Source organism: Pogonomyrmex barbatus, unplaced genomic scaffold (assembly GCF_055798465.1).
Source record: "Pogonomyrmex barbatus isolate J1 unplaced genomic scaffold, ASM5579846v1 scaffold11, whole genome shotgun sequence".
Taxonomy (NCBI): domain Eukaryota; kingdom Metazoa; phylum Arthropoda; class Insecta; order Hymenoptera; family Formicidae; genus Pogonomyrmex; species Pogonomyrmex barbatus.
Window position 1 is genome coordinate 951,053 of NW_028297107.1, and position 21,998 is coordinate 973,050.

Sequence of the window (21,998 nt, forward strand, 5' to 3'; positions counted from 1 at the left end):
ATTCAAATGTACATTTTCCTCCTTACCTGCGACCATCGTGTCGCAGTAAATCGCTTTTCGGGGCTTCTCGCGGTCATCAGAAATCGGGAGGGGAAGGGCTTTCTACGAGGAGGGAACGAAAGGCGGTGATGGCGGTGCAGCGAAATAACGTCTCCGCCGTCGTGACACGAGGGGGATGGCACCGAGCGCTGGCAATTTCGCGAAATAGCCCCGCGTCAATACACGTGCACACGCATCTCTCGGCTAAACCACACAAAGAATTATTGAGCAGCCCGCTCGCCGCGTTTCCGACGAGTCTCGCTCGGGCGGGAGAAGGAGACGCATAAGTGAGAGACCAAAAGAGAGAGATGGGTGGAGGAGGGGAGGGGGAGGGAGAAAGATGGAAGAGAGGAAAGAGCAAGAAAGAGGGCAAGAGGAAGAGAGAGAGGGAGAGGGAGAGAGAAAGAGAGAGATTGAGCTTGTTCTGCAGTTGTAACTTGGACGCGCAAGTAGTATATCGTGGCGCGTGCATTTTTCATTGTCTCATGTCCCCCCTGCACTGCGCCGCCCCGCGCCGCCCCGCGCCGCCCCGCGCCGCGCCGCGCCGCGCCGCGCCTGCGGTGCAGCTCGCGGAATACGCCGTGCAGAGTGCATACGCGACATGCCGGTTGACGTGTGCATTGACGAGAAAATTGCGAGCGTTCCCGTATATCGTGGTCACCCCCTCCCCCCCCCCCTGTCCCCTCTTTCTCTCCTTTTCCGCATTTTTTCCGCCCCCTCCCCACTCCTCCCCTCGCGTTCCCCGCTACTTTTTTTCACAAGCCGTCCCTTTCAGGGACGTTCTTACATCGCGCTCGGAATGGAACGCCCGCGTTCGAACCGCCTTTCTCCTCACGCGGATAATGTCATTCGATGAAACGGGAACGAGACGTGATTTACAAGATTTCTGTAATAAAGACACATTGTGTTGTATTACATGTGTATTATATGCGCGAGCGAGTAATTAGAAAGAAAATCTCCGCGATGTTTCTCCGTTTCCTTTTTTTTTTTTCTCCCAAAAGCAATTCAAAAGTTAGAACTGTGAAAGGGTCTGCTGTCCGAAACTATCAGATTGTATTCAAGGTATTAAAATAATTAGAAATGTAAGAAATATAGTTATTTTTCTATGTCTTATGGAACATACTGATACACATTGATTTCGCGCTTCAGAATAAATTTTTGATCGGCTGATCACCATTACGCATATTATACTGACGTCTTTCTTGACGTCGTACTTAAGGACAAAATCGGTAAAATCGAGGAGAAAATCGTCTTGGGAAGAGAAAGAGAGGGAGGATAAACGGCGACGACGGTGCGGCGTCTCGACGCGCGCAGAGACGGCGTCCGTCGGCGTCATTCAGCAGCAGTCTGCATCTCAATTTGTTTCGACGTGCAGCAGAACACCGGTGTATATAGTCCGGCTAGTTTCTGTATGATGCATGCCGCTAATGGAAATGAGGCCCTCCCTCCCTCCCTCTCTCCCTCTCCTCTCCTCTCCTCTCCTCCTCCTTCCATCTCTCTTGTCTTCTCTCTTCGGTGTGCGACGCGCAGGTGTGCATCCGTCTTCGTCATTCCCTTCGTCTTTCTCTTTCAACCCCTTTCCTTCTCCCCTTCCTTCCCTCCCTCCCCCCCGCCCTTTCCAACCGGGAGGGAAGACACGAGCTACCCTGGCGGCACCGAGGGGAATTCGTGAATTAAATATCACGCCGAGCCCGCGCGCGCGATTTTACCCAGCTTGTGAATCTCTCCCCCGTTTCTCTTTCTGTCGCGCTCTCTATCCGAGCTCCATTCTGTCGCTCCTCGTGTCTCTTCAGTCTATCTCATACGCCCGCTATTAACCGCCTTCAAATTACCGGGCTGACCGCCTTGAATTTTTTACGAACGCCGCCGTCGCGGTAACTCGGCTGCGCGCCTCCTTGATCGTCGCTGCTGGGATGCAGCTGGAAATTCCGAAAGTCGCGTTGCGTCTAAGGCTGGTCAGCCGGAATTCCGAAAGGCAGCGCGTTGGCACGAGAGCAAATATCGAAGAGATGCACTACGTCTAACTACGACGCGATGATTTTTTACGACGATCATCACATGGCGAAATTTATTTTATAGAATATTATAAATATTTCATATTCCCCTGTGTAAGAAGAGCTCAGGAAATAGGTAACGACGTGCCGATAAAGTGTTTAGCAGCTGTAACGCAGCGTTCGTTCACACGCGAATCCTACGCACAAATCCGCCCCGATGATCTCTTGGGATTCGCCGCGGGATCAACCGACGTCGACAAGGACAACAACAACGACGCCGACGACGACGACGCCGACGACGACAACGACGGCGACGATCTCCCGACACCTCGACGTCGAGAATAAAATATCCGGGCTCACGGGATATCGTCGCCGTGGAGAAAACTTGGGCTATTTTCCAGCGAAACAAGTTACCGGAAAGTTTCGGCCGCGCCTCGAACGAAAGTTCTCGCCTCTCGGACTCGGAAAGAGATTCGCTTCTCGCTTCTCCTCCCGTTCGAGAAGGCCACGGGCCCCCGTCGCGACACCCCGCCTGTATCGGGGGGGGGGGAGAGGAGGGGAGGGAGGTAAACGCGGTATACGCGGAAAATTACACGTTAGATCGAAGTTTCATGGCCGCGCGACAAGATGGGACCGGAAACTCGATCCGAAAGAGGAAACTTCCTCGGGAGAGAAAAACACGGGAGAGATGTTATTATTCGCCGTTGTAATTCTTCCAGTTTGCTCTTCGCGAATCGCCGAGTTTCGGCTAAATTATATACATATATTCCTTGTGCAAGCACATCCGCGTGATTCGGACACGGACGAGGCGGCAAAGGGGGTTTTGAAAACCTATCTCTCCTCTTCAAATTTTGTCCGTTATTAATTAGAAAAATATCATTATTTTCGCGCCAGCTACTTTTCGCGCGCGTAAATTAGCATAAATGTAATGTAGCAATAAATGCGACGCTTAATTAATTTTGTAAATATAATCGCTTGAAAGTCGACGTATAAAAAAGTATTATTATATTATTATATTATTATCATATTCACTACGATTTTTACGAAAAGCTAATTATTAATCGATTCTTCCTCGCATAGATTTTTTTTTTCCCCTAATACATTAATGATGTAACATGACATGTCTCTGTTACAACACGGTAATTCGGAATTAAACGCATATTTCACTCTCCTGATTTCAACTGTTTGATAACGCTCAAACGAGGAATGCCATGCGCACAAAGAAATATTACGGCCGGCATTATTAATGTTAGTATTAAATGTTTATTATCACTTCGTTATTTCCGACGAAAAATAATTACCGCCGTATCGCCGAAGCGCCGAACCACCCGGTTTGCGCGTCGGTACCGATATTTTATTACATTTGCGCTTCTTTCGCGAGAGACACGCTTTTCACCGTGCCGCATGTCCTGGGAAATACGTAAATAAACATTGATACAGCTGATTTATCTAATTTGGACGTAATGACATTCCGAATGCAGCAGCCAGCTATTTTATATTAAAGAAATGTAGAATCAATATATGCCATTATGTTAATAATGAACATAAATAACATGTGAAAAACTGCAAAATCGTTGAGACGTGAGTAAGCTCGTTTAAATTGGAACGAGCTCTGATAAATAAAATAAAATGAATAAAATAAAATCCGTTGGCTCATTGCATGCGAAATGTCGCTTTTATATCGACAATTTTCAGGTAATTGTCAAGAAAACAAAATATGGCCAATCGAATAAAATTTCGTGCATTTTCCATGTTTCTCGCAATAAGAAGAAGAGTTTTTATGATATCGTTGCATGAATAAACACGTTGCAAAAATTTATATAGTAAAGATAAAATTAACAAAAAAATCGCAAATGGAATGTATCTCTGTTTGCCCATTTCGTACAAAGTTTTCATTCCGTCAATTTGTTCGCACGATAATTCAAACGTTGACAATGAGATGGCAATTAACGATCGCGGCGGACACGTCGCGAGTCAGCAGCGGGAAGGAACGAAGGCGAGTACGAAAGTACGTACTCGCTAGGAGGATTTATCACCCTTTGGAGGAGGAGAAGGAGGGGGATGCGAGGGGATTGGAAGCGAGGTAGTCATCGTTACCCGGAGGCTAATTCCTGCAAATATTTGCCGGGCAAGGATATAGGCGTGGGCGAGACGCGAGAGACGGGAAAGGGTGTGGAAGGTGGCGTGGATATAGGCGCAGGATTTCAGTCAACACGACAGGACGAGAACGAGAACGAGGACGAGGAGGATAACGACGAGTCGCTACCGACGTCGACGCCGCCGCCGCTACCACCGACGACACCGACGACGACGACGATAGCGACGACGACGACGACGACGACGACGACGACGTCAGCCGCGGTGGCGGAATGCGGCGCCACGACGAATTTCTAATCAGATTAGCGCGGATTAGCAAAGTTCGTTTGTTCTAATGAAATTCGTCTAAATTAACGTCGAGTGGAGAAAGAGAGAGAGAGAGAGAGAGAGGGGGAGAGGGAGGGGGGTGGAAGAACCGTGGGTGGCTGATCGCGCGGCTCTGTCTCCCTGTGTGCCTCCGCCCATAGGCGCCGAACTTTCGAAATTTCATGAATGCTTTACCGTCTAGATATAACGAAGCTCCTCCTCTTGCTCATCGAATAATTTCTGAACGGAATGCTTCTTGGTGCGCGCAGTGTAAAAAAAGGTCCTTGCGGTATTCCAGCCGTTGTTCGCGATACCAATTATTAATACCGTATACTCGTTCCTAATTGATCCATCCTCCTCTCATTATCTAAATTGACGAGGGAATACAACAAATGAGTTACTTTTATTCAATAAAACGAATAGTAAGCAAGACCTAGAGCGTCATTTTGCAATATATGTACAAAATGCAAGTCCCGATCTTCCTCAATGCGGTGATACAGTTGTAACGCTAAATTATCTTTACATAACACACACCACACACACACACACACACACACACACACACGCGCGCGCGCGCGCGCGCGCGTATCTCGCAATGGGTGTTCGGCGCCTCTGTTCCGCCATCTGTCTTTCTCCCTTTTTCTCTTACCTTTACCCGCTTTTAGCTTTCAGCCGTGCGTCACCGCCGAATTACGGACTTGGGTTGATCCTTTTTCCGCGTCGAGTCCTCTCGGCGAGTTCGATAAACCGGGCGGGACGCGCGCGAAGAGAGCGGAACGAGCGCGCTTTCTTTGATTTCACGATAATCATATTTGTCCGGGCGATCTCCCGATGTCATTGTACTAACTAATTCGATGTCTTTCATGTTCGGTAAAAAGGAGAAAAAAAAAAAGAGAGAGAGAGAAATAATAATAATGGGGCCGCGCGCGGGAATAAAGTAATAAATCGCGCAGATACATTATCCACCGTCGCCGCCGTTGCCGCCGTCGGGAATTCTTCTCCCCCTCCCGCCCATCCCTCCGTCGATCTCGCTATCATTGTGTTATACTAACTACTAATCCAATGCTTTTATCCTCGTCCAGAAAATAATCGACTACGTCAGAAATAAAGATATAAATTATACAAGTATACGACACGACATATTTATATTACCCGGCGAAAAGTATGTTCCGCTGATCTCGCTCGCATTAATTAACTCGACTGCTTTCGGCTTCGCTCGCAAAAAATTGCTTTATGTGCATTTGCCGAAAAGAATAGATACACATTCATATTTATACAATATTTATACACATTCATATTTATTTTCTACAATATTAAATTAATATAAATTTTCGCATTCTCGTCGAACTGGAATTTCACCCGAATGATATCCGAAATAAAACTATCTCATTTTACAGCTCGCAGCAAGGGAAAAGTTTGAATTATGTTCTTCATTCGATGTACGGTTTTAAAACGTGCGTCGTATACGAAAAAGAGAAGACGCGATGCAAAATTGCGCAAGAGCAAAAGAGAAGAGGAGAGCTAGAAGTTGATGGTTTTACCACCGCATGTTAATTGTCGTACAAACGCGCGGCGTCTCTCTCGTAAAAATACGTCGTGAGAAAGAAGAAAGTGCGCATGTGGTCTTGCGGATGCAGGCAAGATTTATAGCCAGAAAACTGGCAAATCATCTTCTTTCGATCAAATCATCGTTAAAATATCATCGTTAAAAAGATGATCGATAAATATAAACTCTTGAATTCTTCGAAGAATGGAAATTATAAACGTGATATGCAATGTTGTCCGATCCTTATTTTAGATATCTTCGTAATTACGTCGCAAATGGAAATCTTATCGAAATCCATCCGGAATCTAATTGAAAACAAATTGAAGATCAAGATCCGGTTCTCGATCATTCAGAAATCTGCTGTTACACACCAGAGCAGAAACAGCTTTCATTAGTCCGATTTATTTTACCTTATTTGCCTTATTTGCGATTCGAGATGTACGATACTTAAAATACGCAAAAGGTATATATTCGGGATATTCCAGAATTATCTGGAATATACGAGAATTCCGATTTTTATCTTTAAGATAGCCTTCTCTTTCCGACGCAATTTTGAATTCGCCGCGCGTACGAGGCCTCATCGGCAATCCGCTATTTTATTCAACGATCTGATGTTTAAACTATCACATTGACACCACACATACACGTGCGAAAACACGCGTGCGCGCACGCGTGCACACACGAGTGAGTGCAAAACGGTGGCGAACACGAGCCCTTCCTCGCGCTCGAATAAATAGATTTATTTATTTACGATAAATTGATGCCAACCGCTCTCGCACGCATTGCCGAGAGAGAGAGAGAGAGAGAGAGAGAGAGAGAGAGAGAGAGACAGATTGATAGAGATGTGAGGACGAGAGGGTCTGCAGCTGCAAGAGCGGGAGAGAAATATTTATTTAACGTAGGCAGGCTAGTGATGGCGCCGATACCCTCGCGTAGAATCAGATATCCGCATTATACGTTTCGATCTTTCAAAATAAAGATACGTCATTTTTTTTATATGAAAAATTCAACAATCAAAATTTTAAGAAAAGCATAAATACAAAAGTAGATAAAAAAAAATGGACAATAAAATAATGCAATTCTAATTAGATATTACTCGCGTCTTTTTAACGACCATCAAAATACTATTGTAATATTAAAAATATAAAAATAAAGGGAATTTTGTAAATTGTCATTCAAGAAAATATAATTCGATTTACTAGATCTCTCTTTGTATACAAAAACGTGAGATCGTTCTAGTTTATTTCGTGCAAAAGATATTCAACGTTTTATTCAGCTTTCGTCTAAACGACGTCCCAATAGAGTACACTGTACACGGGATACTTTGGGAAGATGGGGCTTGTTCGAAAATTGCAGGCAAGTGTTGTGAGCACCGAGGTGTTGCCATCGCTGAAATTGTAATTCGCGCGCGCAAATCCGAATTGTTTCGCATTTACATAGCCGAAGTTGTCTGTTGACGCGCGTCCCGTTATTGGCCGGCGTCATTATCACTTAACGAATCGTCCAGCTCGACGACGCTTTTCGGCATCCGGCTTTATTTGCGCGCTCATTGCATTCATGTCCGTGCGTTTGTAGTCAGAGTAGCTTTAGGGTAGCCGCACGACGTTATCGAATATATATATATATATATATATATATATATATACTGTTGATAGAATCAGCATGACGAATTACTTCAAATATCAAAGTTTGATTATTTTTCTGATTGGAGAAAATCAGAGATTTTCATCATTTTATAATGCGAGCCAAGATTTTTGAGAGAAGATTGCTAAGAATAAGATTTAAGAAGCCATGTTTGTAAAGACTTATATAATAGAAAGGCGCTGATAGGTATCGCAAAATTTTGTAACAGGAATAATAGATTCATAATTGTGTAAGCTATTTGTATACGTAACGAAGATTGCGAATAATTTTTCCAGAGTCTGAGAAAAATGAAGAATTAATGTTATGCGAATTCATGAATCATCTTATATATATATATATATATATATATATTCATGAAAACACACACACACACACACACACACACACACACACCACGCGTATACACTTTTCTCTCGCGTTTGTCCTTAGATGGTGTTCTCCGGGATGGCAAAAGGAACACTTTTTTTTCTTTTCTTCCTCTCGCTCGTTTCTGGCGTGCGCTTTTCGGTCTTGTTGTACTTTTCCCGATGCCACAGGTAGTCACATAGCTATAGAAAAGCAGGCACCAAAACGCGTTTGTGTTTGTGTCGGCTTGCAATGCGTTATTATCGAGACGATAAATTATATATTGAATACAATACCAATAGCACTTTTTCTTTTTATCTCTCTTTCTGTTAATAATAACGATCGAACTAATGGAGGAGAAAAGAGTTCGATGGAAGAGTACTGTTTCATTAACTAAAATTGCATAGGATAACATGTCGTTAACGTCGAACATATTTTATAACGTGTTTTAAAAATAGCGATAATTATATAAAGCTCTAAATTTTAATTGGTTATTAAAAAGACCGTGTATTTAATTCGCTACAATGTAGAAATTATGAGAACATGACGGCGCGGAATAATTATCATTATCATATAATTATTAATGAATAATTATCAAGTAGAATAATTAGAGCAAATTAGATCCTCCTTTATTGCATTCTGGCGGAAGCCTAAACATTAATGCGAGCAATTAGAATTATTCTCACATTTCCGCCACGATAATAATCTAACATTTCTTTCGCGATCTCTCACGTTAAATTGCTAAATATTAAATAAATATATTATCGAGGACAGATCGTGAGTACGTTCCGTTTAATATAAAGTGCAAATTATGCGAATGTGACGGCGTAGAATAATAATTATGCTATTACGAAGAACAAATTAGATTCTTTGTTGCTTCGACAGAAAAATCTAGATTTACGCGGTTCAATACATAACTACAATTTTTCAATCGAAGTGTAATAACTCTTCCTTTTATTATATTAAAGTATTATTAACAATGTTGGCGAAAAATGTAATTCTATATTTCACGATTGCGGTCGTTAAAATATAATCTGAAACTTTGCCTTCGCCCCATATTTTTTTCTTCTCTTCTCGCCTTTCTAAGTACTAAATCATTTCAATTCTAAATGTAATCAATTAATATAAAATTACTGTATTTTATCGACTGGTCTATCGATTGGTCATTCATAAACGAGGCTTCGCGTTACGCGGCAGAGAAAAATTGCCTCGGTCACGTTTCGAGATTTCCTGCAAATTGGTTAAAAAAAAAAAAAAAGAAGAAGAATTAGCGCTTTATCGCGCCGGTCGCGTCGATTTCCTGACATAATGAATTTTTTATTCGCGATATCAATCGCGGACGCGCGAAAGGGTTGTCATTACTGTGACGGGGCGTGAGAGCCTAAATAGTTTACGAGCGATGCGCGCCGATTAGCATTTCCTTCCGTCTCGCGCTATCTCGCGCGACTGATAATAATGGCGCCGCCGCCGCCGTCGCCGCCGCCGCCGCCGCCACGTGTGCACAATTCGCGATACGTGTGAGAACTGATGAGCAAAACAACCCCGTCGTATCGCCGTTATTGCCAGGGACGGACGGATCTGGAAACGTGTTTTCCCGTGTTCAGTCCCGCGAAAATTCGCGCGGAGATTCGGCGGGGCCGAAGCCCCCGAAGCATTTGTCGAAAATCCCTTTTCCAGCTATTCCTCGTTCGAGTCTTTCTCAATTAAAGCGTTTTCCACCATCCAGCCCATTCGTCCCATTTATTCTCTCCCGGACACCTCGTGTGTATTTATTATTAAACGCTAAAAGCGAAAATATCAATATCGGAAAGTGTCGGGCGCGTCTCCACAGTTCGTGCCGGTCGAGCGTACCATTTCGGACTGTAAAATGCGGCACGCGAGGACCCTCTCCTGGCAACCTGTGGCGCCGTTTCGAGCAAAACGAAGAGCGAAACGAACCACCCTTCCTGCCCGAGAGAGGGGGGGGGGGGTGATCCCGGCGGCACGGCGGTGGCGAGAGGGCGACCGGGGCGAAGGGAGTGACGTTGTAAACGCCGAGCGTTTCGTGAATGTAATAACGCAACGCGGGTTTTTCGTCGCCTCGAATTTGAGGATTCGTGCTCGAGAGCAGGAGGGATAGAAAGGATCTAGGCCTTGTCAACGCTCCCCATTTGACTCGGTGTCAGAGATTTGCCTCTTTGTTCCCGACGATTTTATCCTGTTACTCGCTCGTTTTGCGGTCTTTCTTAATCACGTACTACAATCGCAAATCCTCAATCCCTCTCTCCCGCTTCAGATTTTCAGATGTAACGTCACCTTTCTTTTTGCTAGCAGGCAAGAAAGTTGAATTAGCATAACGTTAATTATTTTAATTGAAATTTTTTTGCGCGGATTGCAAAATAAAAAAGGGAAGAAGGTAAATCCGCGCGATAAATTTTTATGTGGCTACCGCAGAGAGGAGTCGATTAAAATTGAAGGAATAAAACTCCGTCTCGCGTTCTGTATAAAACTACCACTATTCTTTACAACAATAGCAGTATTATGTCCGTGTAATCTGTACTTCATACGCGACGGCCAGAAGGCTTCTTCAAAAAAAGAACACATTCTCCTTCTCGGGCACGGTCATTTTTATGCCGTTAATAAAATATTCTCTTTTATTCCCTTTCTTCGTCGATGTAAATCTTTCTTCTCGCATTTATTCTACCTTTTTACGTGCTTGTAATTTCTCCATATCGACCGATACATTGGGAAAATCATAGTCTCGATGTCCAGTCTCTTTTGTTCTGTAGTCTCGATTGTTCTAGAACTGTTAACTTTATCTATAAAGAGGGAAAAATCTTCGAACAATTTGATAACTCAAGGATTTATTCTTCCCCTAAGAAATCGATTCGAAATGCATTTATTTTTTTTTTCTCTTTTTAATAAAAGACACATTACTGTCTTCTTGCATCACGAAATGTCTCATTTGAGGTGTGTTTTTACTTACGTAGTCAGATGCCTAAAGTTTGAATCTCCATCTTTCTGATTTTTTTCGACAGCATTCTTTGGCAACGAGGTGAACTATTAAAATTATGTAGGTTGAGGTCGCGCCACTCTTCCGTGGGAAGTTTCGAATTTTGTAGAACTCACGGATTGTCGAACTTTCCCTGTCGGTCTGTCGGTCCTCGACTTGGCATGATGAATCTCACGAGACTCGCGGGACTCACCCACTCGGTGAACGTCTGTCCGATTATCGACCCATCTATTCTTAATTAATCGTACTCCACGGCATTCCGAATCGCGGCCCGCGGACAATTCCGACGTTCGCGATTCAGGGACGACGGGGGAGTTTCAAGGTGAGCGGCGATGGTCGGTTCGTATATTTGTATTTGAGCTCCAAGAACCTCTCCTCCCTTTCTTTCTTCCCTTTCTTTCCCTCTTCGTCCTCCAATCCTTCGAATATCCTCCTCCTCCTCCTCCTCCTCCCCCGCCTCTCCCTTCTTCCGCAGCCCTCCCGTCGAGAGAACAAGGCTCTTCGGTATAAATACTTCGCACTGTGTATTATTTCAATAGAGTTGAGTGGCCTCTCGATCCGGCCGAAATTACCCCGTAATCCAAATCGACGACGACTTCACGGGCACCGTCCTTGTATCACTAGGGTACAAAGACCTCCACCGCGACACGACGTCGTATTCGTTTTAACATTTCGGCTTCGTGAATTTAAATGATTATTCTTTTACGATTAGTCTTATAAATCTAATCAATTTGGAAAACCTATAAACCAGTTTAGTACTAATGGAATCAACGCGAATCGAATTTCAGATAAATTCATTAAAGGTCTGGCAAATTATTAAAAAAACCGGATGTAGAAATGTCCGAAGATGCAAATTGCGCTATTCGTTTTAATAATTTTAAATTTTTCATGAAATCGCATCTGAGCATTTTTGCATCCGTTACGTCACGATGATATCAAAGCGCAATGTAAACCATTCTTTCGATATTTCATAAAAGTACGATGATTTATGTGATTTTGGGAATCTTTAAATCTTCTTTTGAAAAACATATTTTCGAATTATGTGCTTTTACTCATTTTGCTCTTACTTACTTTCAACGTCCACATCTCGAGTATCGAGTGATTATTATGCTAATCGATAGCAGCCGTCTGGCAGGTTTCTTCATAAAAGAGAAATTAATTCAAGTATAATAATTATCTTAGATTTTAATCCTGCGAGAGAGTCTCGTATTATTAGATGAGCCCTTCATTCTAAAGCGACGTAAGTCACATTTTGGATATCATATAAAAATAGACATAAATTTAATAAATTGCCATATTACTATATTTTATTTAATTTAATGCCTTTTCGCGCGACTTGTCTGACTTTCAAAATAAATGGTTCGCGTTAAATTGCATATAAGATTATAATTTCTAGCCTAAACCAAGGATCTTATTAGACTGCGGGCTTATATTATTTTTACACGCAAAATCAACAGACCGTTAGATGAATGAATTTAAAAATCACCGTCACAACATCTCGGTCTCAGTTCATAATTAAAGTTATCATTTCTTATATCAAGCGGTGAATTAAATTTTCCAAGAATGAAGAATTTTCTATGTATATTTTTATGAAATATGTGATGACTAAAATATTATTATTGGAGATTATATAATGAGAAGAGAAGATTATATAATCAGATACAAAATGAATAATTTTTCTTGTTGAAATGTGCATTTCTGTTAATTTATCCGTTCTGGTAAGAAACGCATAATATGACGTAGCTTAGTTGTATATACTCAGCCTGTTTTTTTAAATAAAAACATATGTATGTATATACACAGACACCTGAGTGTTTAATATATCTGAAATCAGGAACAAATAATTAAAAGAGCCGCAATATTTATTCTGCATTGAAATAGAAATTTTCCAATTTATCTTAGCATGAATTTATCTTTGCAAAGAGATTATAGTTTTCTTAGCCAACGAGAGACACGAAAGAAAACGCGAAAGAGGTAGACAAAGACAGAGAAATAGGAGAACAGCGGGATTCCCGACGAATTTCGAGAGCCGTGATCTATCGCGCCAATAGATTGTCCTTCCGTAGTTTAATATATAAGGAATGGATTATCCCCTGAATAATGTTCCAGGCTGCAGTAAGCCGCAGCGCGCGCGGCCGAACGCGACGCGGAGAAAGGGGGAGAGGGGGGGGAGAGAGAGAGAGAGAGAGAGAGAGAGAGAGAGAGAGAGAGAGAGAGAGAAAGAGAGACTCGTGCGTGCGTGCGTGCGTGCGTGCGTGCGTGCGTGCGTGGCTCATGCACGATGCAGTTTCGGGGCGTGTTCGGCGGCTAGGGTTAGGAATAGGGGATGGAAACGTCAGGGAAAGAGAGCGAGAGAGAGCGAGCGAGCGGGCGGGCGGGCGGGCGAGCGGGCGAGCGAGCGAGACGGGGAAGGCTAGCGCGCGATGTTAGCTCGCACGTATGTAGATAGAGTGCTGAACTATGTATTAGAGTCGTGTACCTTCCGCGCGTAGATATACCGGGGTTTGTATAGTGCAAGATTTGCCGTCGGGGCGGCCGACGACCGACCGGTGGCGCAACTGGAAATCCTGCACAACGGGTGCTCCCGAAATCCGCGCTTTCGATCACGGAAACGGTGCTTTACGAGGGCCCCCGTGTCGTGTCGTGTCGCGTCGCGTCGCGGCAAACGCGAATGAGCGAGCGAACGTGCGCGCGGAGTGCATCAGGATTAAACGACATCTCGCCTACGGCGCGCGACGATTCTAATAAATTTCGCCGCGGGATCTCTCGTCTCGATCGTCCCTGTGCAAACGTATCACGCGTACATGTTATACGCACGCCGATAAATATCGCGGACTTCCCCCCGGTCCTCCCCGGTTTGCTCGACAATAGCGTTAGCCAGTGGGAAGGGGGACGGGATGGGATCCTCGCTTGTTTAGCAGTTTGTTTAAGGTAGATCCCTCTTCGGCTTTGCCTCCCTTTATCCACTCGTGCCCCGCCGTGGCTTTCTCTCGTCACAAATTATCGTCGATTTTCCAAATTTTTCTACGCTCCGTTGATCCGTTGATCTTTCAACTTTTCAAATTTTTTCTATTTTTCAGATTTAAAATAATAATAATAAATTTCAATTTTCAATTTTTTTTTAAATTGCAATTTTCTCAAGAGTTTTTTGAATTTGTTATGTTTATGCATTTTGTTAGTTTCTTCAATTTTCATTTAAATTTTCGCTTCTCTCCGTGAAAGAAACGAGACGACAAGACTCGCAAGACGAATACGGAGAGATCACTCGTCGGGAACCGCCAACCGCGCGAACGGACGAGAGACGAAAAAAAGGAGTACGACCGTAAACCTTAAATTTACGAAGTGATATACACGGCAAACATCCGGCAGATATTTAAACTTCGCTTTCGTTAAACTCAACAATAACGCGGGTTGGCTATTTTGAGGCACGTCCGCGGTTCTCCACGCGCTCCGCTTCACACGCCTCACTTGTACATTATAACGACGTTAAGGAATTTTTCATTTTTTTTCAATAATGCATGCGATTTTTATCAAAATTTTATCTCGATATTTGCGTCTTCTGAAAAAACGCATATTATTCTCTCGATTTATAAAAATTCACGTTTGTAAGCTCGTCAAGAAGAAGACACAAATCAAGATTAAATGTGATTGAATTATTTAACACCAAGTAATAATACCTCCCGTGTACATACCTCGCGTGATTGAACACTAATCATAATAACATATATGCATGATTATATCGGAAGTAAAAATCGCGATATACGCCTCCTCGTTTCCCTACGCGCGTACGCGCAGACTACAATAGAGAATCGCCTGCGGATCTAGTTCATAAATTATTCCCCCATGATTCTCTCCGTGATTAGATGCACCGTCGAAAGCAGGACACGCATCGACGCAGATACATACGTACGAAAGGAAGATCGATCGATAACGTGCGCCCGCTGCGATAAGATATTCGACGCTGACGCTTGGCGCGCGCGCGCGCGCGAGCGGGCGCAAGTTCGGAACCTTCGACCTTCCGCGACTAATCCCGCGCCCGACACGTGCATCCTGCCCAATTCGAGGACTCGCGGGCAATTAACGATTCTAATTCGGACCGATTAAAAGCGGGACGTACGGTAGCTGGATTGCGATATCGGCCGCGCGATTTAATTTAACGCGGTCCGCCGCCGCCGCCGCCGCCGCCGCCGGCACGATTGAATCCGAATGGATTCCGGGTGCGACTTGATTGGATTAATGCGCCCGATTAATTCGGCGAAAACTAATTCGCCGCAGCCGAGCATACCCGAATTGTCCCACGTAACCGGATCTTTGCGGCGGGCCGATCGATATAAGGAAGTTCCTATGCTAGAGCGTCCGTGCGCCTTCTTGCCGAGAGAAAATTGAAGAGATTCCGCCGAATCGCTTTCAGCGAGATTAAAAACTTTGCGTTGGGAAGAAGAAGAGCAACGAGATCGAATTTGAAAAATGGCGGTAAGAATTGAAGATAAAGTAAGACGATAAAATAATTCCGATCAATTTCCGATCACATTGTCTTTAAATTGACAATGTTGGATGATTAATATTTCAGAATTTGCCGCCATTTCGCGTATACGAAGAACGATGAAGCGGACATGAAAGGTTTGATCCGTGGCCGTCGTCCGACAAGAGAAGAAAAAAGAAGAAGAAGAAGGAAAACAACGTCGCGAGCGAGCGACTGCATTTTTCATGGACAGGGTTAAGACGGCGGGCAAGTTGACGAACACCACCCCGTCATGTCGCGCCGCGTCGCGTGAGGAGGGGGGGGGTTGTAGTTCTGAAGGGTGATCGCGCCTAGACTATAGAGCACGCCCAATGCGGGTTATCCACGTAACCGCGCGATTTTCGTGAAGTGCTTTCCGAATTATTATACCCATTATTTGCCATCTAGAATCGCAAAACTGCGCGGCTTCATTATTAATCCCAGTGAGACGGATGCATCTGTTCGTTCACGGGGAGGCGGGAGAGGCGGATTTCTAAATTCGGTCTCGAGGACATTGCCCTTCTCATGTCCCGTGGGGGGATATACATATATACACACACACATATATATATATATATATATATTTTTTTTTTTTAGGGGAATGAACGGGACGCGAGATTAAACGAGTCCGTCGGACAAGAGCGACGAATCGGTGACTAATTTTTCCCATATATTTTAACACGTATTCGCACACAACGTTGCATGTTGTGTGCAATGGATATCGTGCAACAAGTATCGCGCGGTTTCTCGCGATTCTATTCAACAACTTCGCACGTTCGTAGTCTGCTCAATTCGGCGACTTGAGCACGAGCTTCTTATTCAGGTATTTTGCGGAACATTACCCCAAAACTCCTTATTCATTGAAGATGAAATCGAGATTTTTCTTTCTTTGCAAGTTTCTTACGTGCAAAAATTTTAATTGACTCAGTTCAAATATTTAATCTTTAATCAAATTCGAATTAATATTCGACATGAAAGTCCAAAAATGTAAAAATATTTGATGGAATTGTGACTTTTGATATATCAATTATTGAATCACAAATGTAAATAAAGATCCACAAAATAATTCATATATATATATATATATATATATATATATATATATATGTGTGTGTGTGTGTTTCCGGGAAAATTTAATAAAATGTGAGATTATATATAAGCGCGCGCTTACTGCTAAAATTTCGTATAAAATTCATGTTTTAATGCACTCTAACTTTATTTCGCAATTCTCTCGCATCCACTACGTGTGTCGCAGTGCAGCGAGAATTGTACACATGGTTCTTCAAGCAGCTTCCTTCCTCTTTCGGCGGAGAATCGAATCGGAATTATATGAGGGACTGAATAATTGATCGAGTTTCCTACATTCAGCTTAGACCCGGCCGGCCGGTTCTAATATTAGTCGTCGAGGGTGTTCTCTTATTCTCATTAAAGATCGCGGGAATCCGTTCTGCAGCTCTGCTCCGTTCGCCCAGGGGGGGCGGCGGGGGAGGGGGGGGGAAGACGAGAACATCCCGGTGCCCGCCCGAGAGTAGTCTAGACGATCTCGAGTAATTTCAGAATGGCGCGAGCGCGAGTGTTTCATTAATGCGCCGTCCGAGATATAAGGTTCAACAATATTTCTCTTTGTGATTCGCTTTCGCGAGAGAGATAGCGAGCCCCTCGTCCGTATCTCGGGGGCAAACCCCCCCCCCGGTATTTCGCCGCTGCTGTCTCCCCTCCCTCACTCGTTTTCGTACTCCTCGCCTCGAATGTCCTTATGTCTTCTTCTTAAATGATAAATTAACCTTTCGTCTTGCTAAGAAATTTTATTTTCCTGCGATCGACGCGCACTTTGGTAGTAATGCAAGAAGTAAATTTTCTCCGACGAAAAATTAGCGTTTAACTTAAAATAAATTAGATCAATGACAAATTACTTAGAAAAAAAAATTCTCGCAACGACGGCTAGTTCTCGAATGAAACTTGTCATGTTCCGCGAGTAAATTTTGCGAAAGATCCGCCGCTTGCATTTACTATACCTCCATCAAATTTCTTAATAATTATATTTAAATTAATTACATTCTCTTACTTCCGCTTACTTCCACAGAATCGTCGCGGAATTTTTTTCTATTCTATCGTTATGGCCGATTGAGATTACGGCGTTCTGTTCGGAAATTAACGTTTCACTCGCGTCAGTCCTTATAAAGCGAAGGGTCGTCGTAATTACTGTTATTCTTATTACGGCGTTGCAATTACCGTGCACACCGGTTTGCCATCTGCACGCGACTCGGACTCGCGCGTCCTCCTCGCGCGTGGAGGCCTCTCGCTCCTCCAGAACCAAATGTCGAGGAAAAGTCATCGGGACTAATGCAATTAACTCTCGAGCTTTCAAGCGGGGAAGAACAGTTTCTTTATCGTTTGTTGTCATAAAGTTTCTCGAAAATTTTGTAAAAAGTCTAGAATTCTCCTCCCTCAATAACTCATTATTTTTTTATTCATTATCTATTCATTTGCCGAAATTACGATGAAAAGCGGGAATCTATGTTCGTTTTCTATCGGTTCTATGACATCCAATATATATAATACATTTCAAACGTGATGTGCATATCGGTTAATCGAAGAGTAAATTAGATAAAATATTCAATTGCGAACAGATGTTGCTGTGTTCTACGGCGGACTTTGTGAGAAGCGAACGAGGAGCGAATTCTATTGATCTAATTTTGATTCAATAATGCTCGCTATTGATAAAAATAGAACAATTACGAATTTAGTTTCTTCTTATCTCAATTAATAAATCAATCGGAATTTCGATTCGCGTGAGCCGATCGACTCACATTCATGGTATTTCTACATTAGAATTTCACGCGACAAAGAGCGCAACAGCGAGCTTTGATTCATTCATGTGATAAAAAAGAGCGATAAATATATATATATATATATATATATATATATATATATATATAAATATAAAACTTTTCAGTTTTTTATAATCAGCTAATTTTGAAAAGATCTATATCAATAGAACCTAATTCATCGTCATAATACTTAACGGTAAAGAAATCTCGTTAATATGATAATTATAAATTCCAATTAAACTTTGACTTGAGAAAAATCCCGACTTAAAATTCCCCAGCCAATCCGCAAACGACCGCATTTTTTTTCGCCGCCCGCGGCATCCCCGTGTATTCAGCGCGTTCTCGCGAGAGCGCAATGATATCCGAGATTATTTTATCCACCGTTAAGCCATCCCGTCTTTTTTATCTTCTCGAAATGGCGCAACCGCGAACGTCGGCGACGTAAGATCGTTACGGCTTCCGGGGTGCGTTAAGGGAGGATAATAACGAGTATCGCATCGCCGGCTCATTTTCCGTCTTGATTTACGCCCCCCCCCCCCCCTCTTCGTCCACACGGCGCGAGATCGCGCTTTCCCGACTCGGTTCTTGTGGTCGAGGCGAAAGCCCTTTTCTCGCTCCTTACGTTTCCCCCTCTAAGGGGGAGCGAACCAGCTAAGGCGGATTCGCGCGCGTAAATGACACCGCAAGGATCCGTGAGAAAATCCACGCTGTTAGCCTTGCGCGTTAGTTTAAATCCCGAGGAACACTAGAGTCACGTCGCGTACGATTTGGCGTGAAATCAAAGTCGGCGCGTACGATTAGCCAATTATACAATTTCTCCCAAAGGGAGAATAATTCCGATAGATTATCCGTCTCACGACGAATAACACATTTTATCTATCCTTATACAAATTCGTAGCTTTTAAGCTTAACATAGAAATTTGATTTGACATTTAAGCTTCCAAAATGTTTACAATAAATATGTCAAAAATTATACTCCGTTGAAAAATTTCCTCTGGCGAGGAGAAATCCGCGAGACACTCACGCGCGCGCGCGCGGTATTATTCATAAAAATTATGTATTATTTAAAATTTCCCTCGGCTTATTAACAGGTTTTTTTTGTCATTACAATTATTTCGCCGTGCCGTTCTTGCGACGTGCTCTCTCTTTCCTGAATTTTGAAGAGCTCGTCGCGGATCCTGAATAGCTCATATCCACCTATCCTACGCGTCTATTTTTACTCGAGATGAAAAAATAATTTTTTTAGCCACACGCGCGGTGCACCGCTCTCTCTTCTTTCTCTCTCTCAACTTCTCTCGCGCGCGTCTTTTTGCGCGCGCGCGCGGCCACGAGTTAATTTTCGGACTCTTGAATAGTAAACAACGCCAAACGACGACCCGCGTCGCAAGATTCGCGGTCATGCGTAAAAACGCGACGTTACGCGCTGCGCGTTTTTATTATGCTCTGTAGAGCTCCGCGAGCAGAATTTCGAGACACGCTAATCCAATTTGAGCAACATACATATCGGATAATATGAAAATTGACGGCGTATTCCTCATGACGTATTTATTTCGATAAAATGTGTTGGAAATTCGATTTCCGTCAATTTCAAAATAGCTCACCTCGCGCATAACGGGCACATAGAAATTGTAATAGAAATTGTTGCGTACTCTCCTTCTTTCTCTCTCCGTTGATAGAAGATTCTCAATATGGTGTGTGTGTGTGTGTGTGTGTGTGTGTGTGTGTGTGTGTGTGTGTGTGTGTGTGTGTGTGTGTGTGTGTACGTGTGTATATAATAACCTTTCCTGGCTAAATATATCCTTACGATAGAATTAATATTATCATGTCAGTTTATTATCGCCAAAATGTCTGTATTCAGGTATATAATTGAATAACAGTTTTCGCCAATATATCGTTTGAACATATGATCAATAACACTCGATATGTCCATTTTATTACACAAAATTCCGACACTGTTATTTATCGCGTGTACCGGCTCGCATTTCTCTCTTTATTCCGTTTACATTAAACTTCTAAATATAATCCGACAAACTAAACTATTACCTTTATATAATGGGATGAAAGGTTTCGATAAAAAAAACTAAAAGTTAAACGGTACATATAGATTAAAGAAAAAAAAAAAAAAAACGGTATATAGATTAAAAAAAAAAAAAAAAAAAAAACGTGCGCCATTCGATCTTTTCTTAGCTTCTTAAAAATTTGCGCAGCTATTTTTTTTTTTTAATATTTTTTTTTCAACAAAGTTCATGAAAGCTGTTGAGAAGCAAGATCGCGCCGGTTCGGATCGAATGTAATTCGCCGAAGCCTTTGAGATCACGTTAAAAAGATAAACAATCGAATTACAGGCGGAAACGCTTCGTTGTACTTCCGCATGTGGTGGTTGACAACAATGAAATCGCAAGGACTGGGGTGGATGGCAACGCTAGCAGGACGCGATCGGCCTGGATCGTCCTCTCGAAGGGGGAGGCCACCACCGCGGCATTATTCGTACGTGCCTGTGCCTCAGTTACGCAGTCTATCGATTCCTTGGTTGCTTGCCGGGGGGGGGAGGGAGGACGGGGGAGGAGGGGGGGACAGGGGGGTGGCGGCGTTTCCCCTCAAAACACAAACACGGCCTCGCATGCATGCGCGATGCAACCCCATGGTATGCATTCGATACGCACGTAGGTACCCACCAAGAGGCAAGAGGTTCCTGCATCGCGCGATCAATGTTTGATTGCACTTTATACCGCGTTTCTCTTCCCCTCGACATAGTCTCCCTCCATCTTTCTCTCTCTCTGCATTTCTACCTCTGTCTCTCTCGAATTTAGCCACTTTACTTCTTTTTCGATCAACGAGGATAAATCAAGTTACGAGAGTGACGTCACTTCATCAATCGTTTTCGACCATCTCGACATCTCATATATTCTCGTACGGTAAGGCTAATTAAAGGATCTTTTGCATCGTCTCGGCTACGGAGTTGCAGAAATTTTTATAAGAAAGAAAAGATTCATATGTCACTTTCCAAATTTTTTCTTTTTTTTTTTTTTTTTAAAGATATAATAATAATCCTGTCTTTGCTCCCGATGATAAATGCCAAACGCATCGATCGCGATAATGATCCTTCTCGGGTGACTTACAAAGGATGTTGCGTAGACCCCGCTCGATGCTTCCTTCATTAAACACACTCCCACAATACGAGCGTACGAATCCCGAAGGCAAAAGGCACAAAAGAAGGGACACGTCGCGGAGAGCGGAACGTCGTCATTAATTTCCGATCGGTGCAGATCGATGTTGCACCGGCAACGCATTGATCCTCGCAAAGATCTTCGGGATATCCATGAGATTCGCAGTTTGGTCCGCGAGGCCTAATCGCTAAATAACGATAGGGAGAGCGGGAACATACATTGCGGGATACATTGCTCTTATGACGCGGCGCGATGATTTTATATAACGAGCAGATATATATCGATCGATGACGAGTCGTCGAATCGTTATCGAACGTTCGCGATGAGGTAGGTCCGACGAGAGAGATCTCTCCACGGCGAGAGGCCGCCGCCATAGCCATGGTGGATCGACTTCGCTCGATCTCGTTTTATCGGCGTGTACGTACGCGCAACGGTACGGTAATTAATTTCGCCGCATTAGGCGCCCCCGTGGCGCGCGTTCCTTCCCCTCGTCCTTTTTTTTTCCCCCGCGCGTTCCGGGACGGCTGACGGATGAT

The 21,998-nt window shown here is 43.4% G+C and overlaps 1 protein-coding gene across 3 annotated transcripts in view; it reads right to left on the reverse strand.

The window, feature by feature from the left end:
• The window catches only part of LOC105422703 (protein bric-a-brac 1), a 368,722-nt gene that overhangs the window by 24,531 nt on the left and 322,193 nt on the right, over nt 1–21,998 (reverse strand). The window lies entirely within an intron of this gene.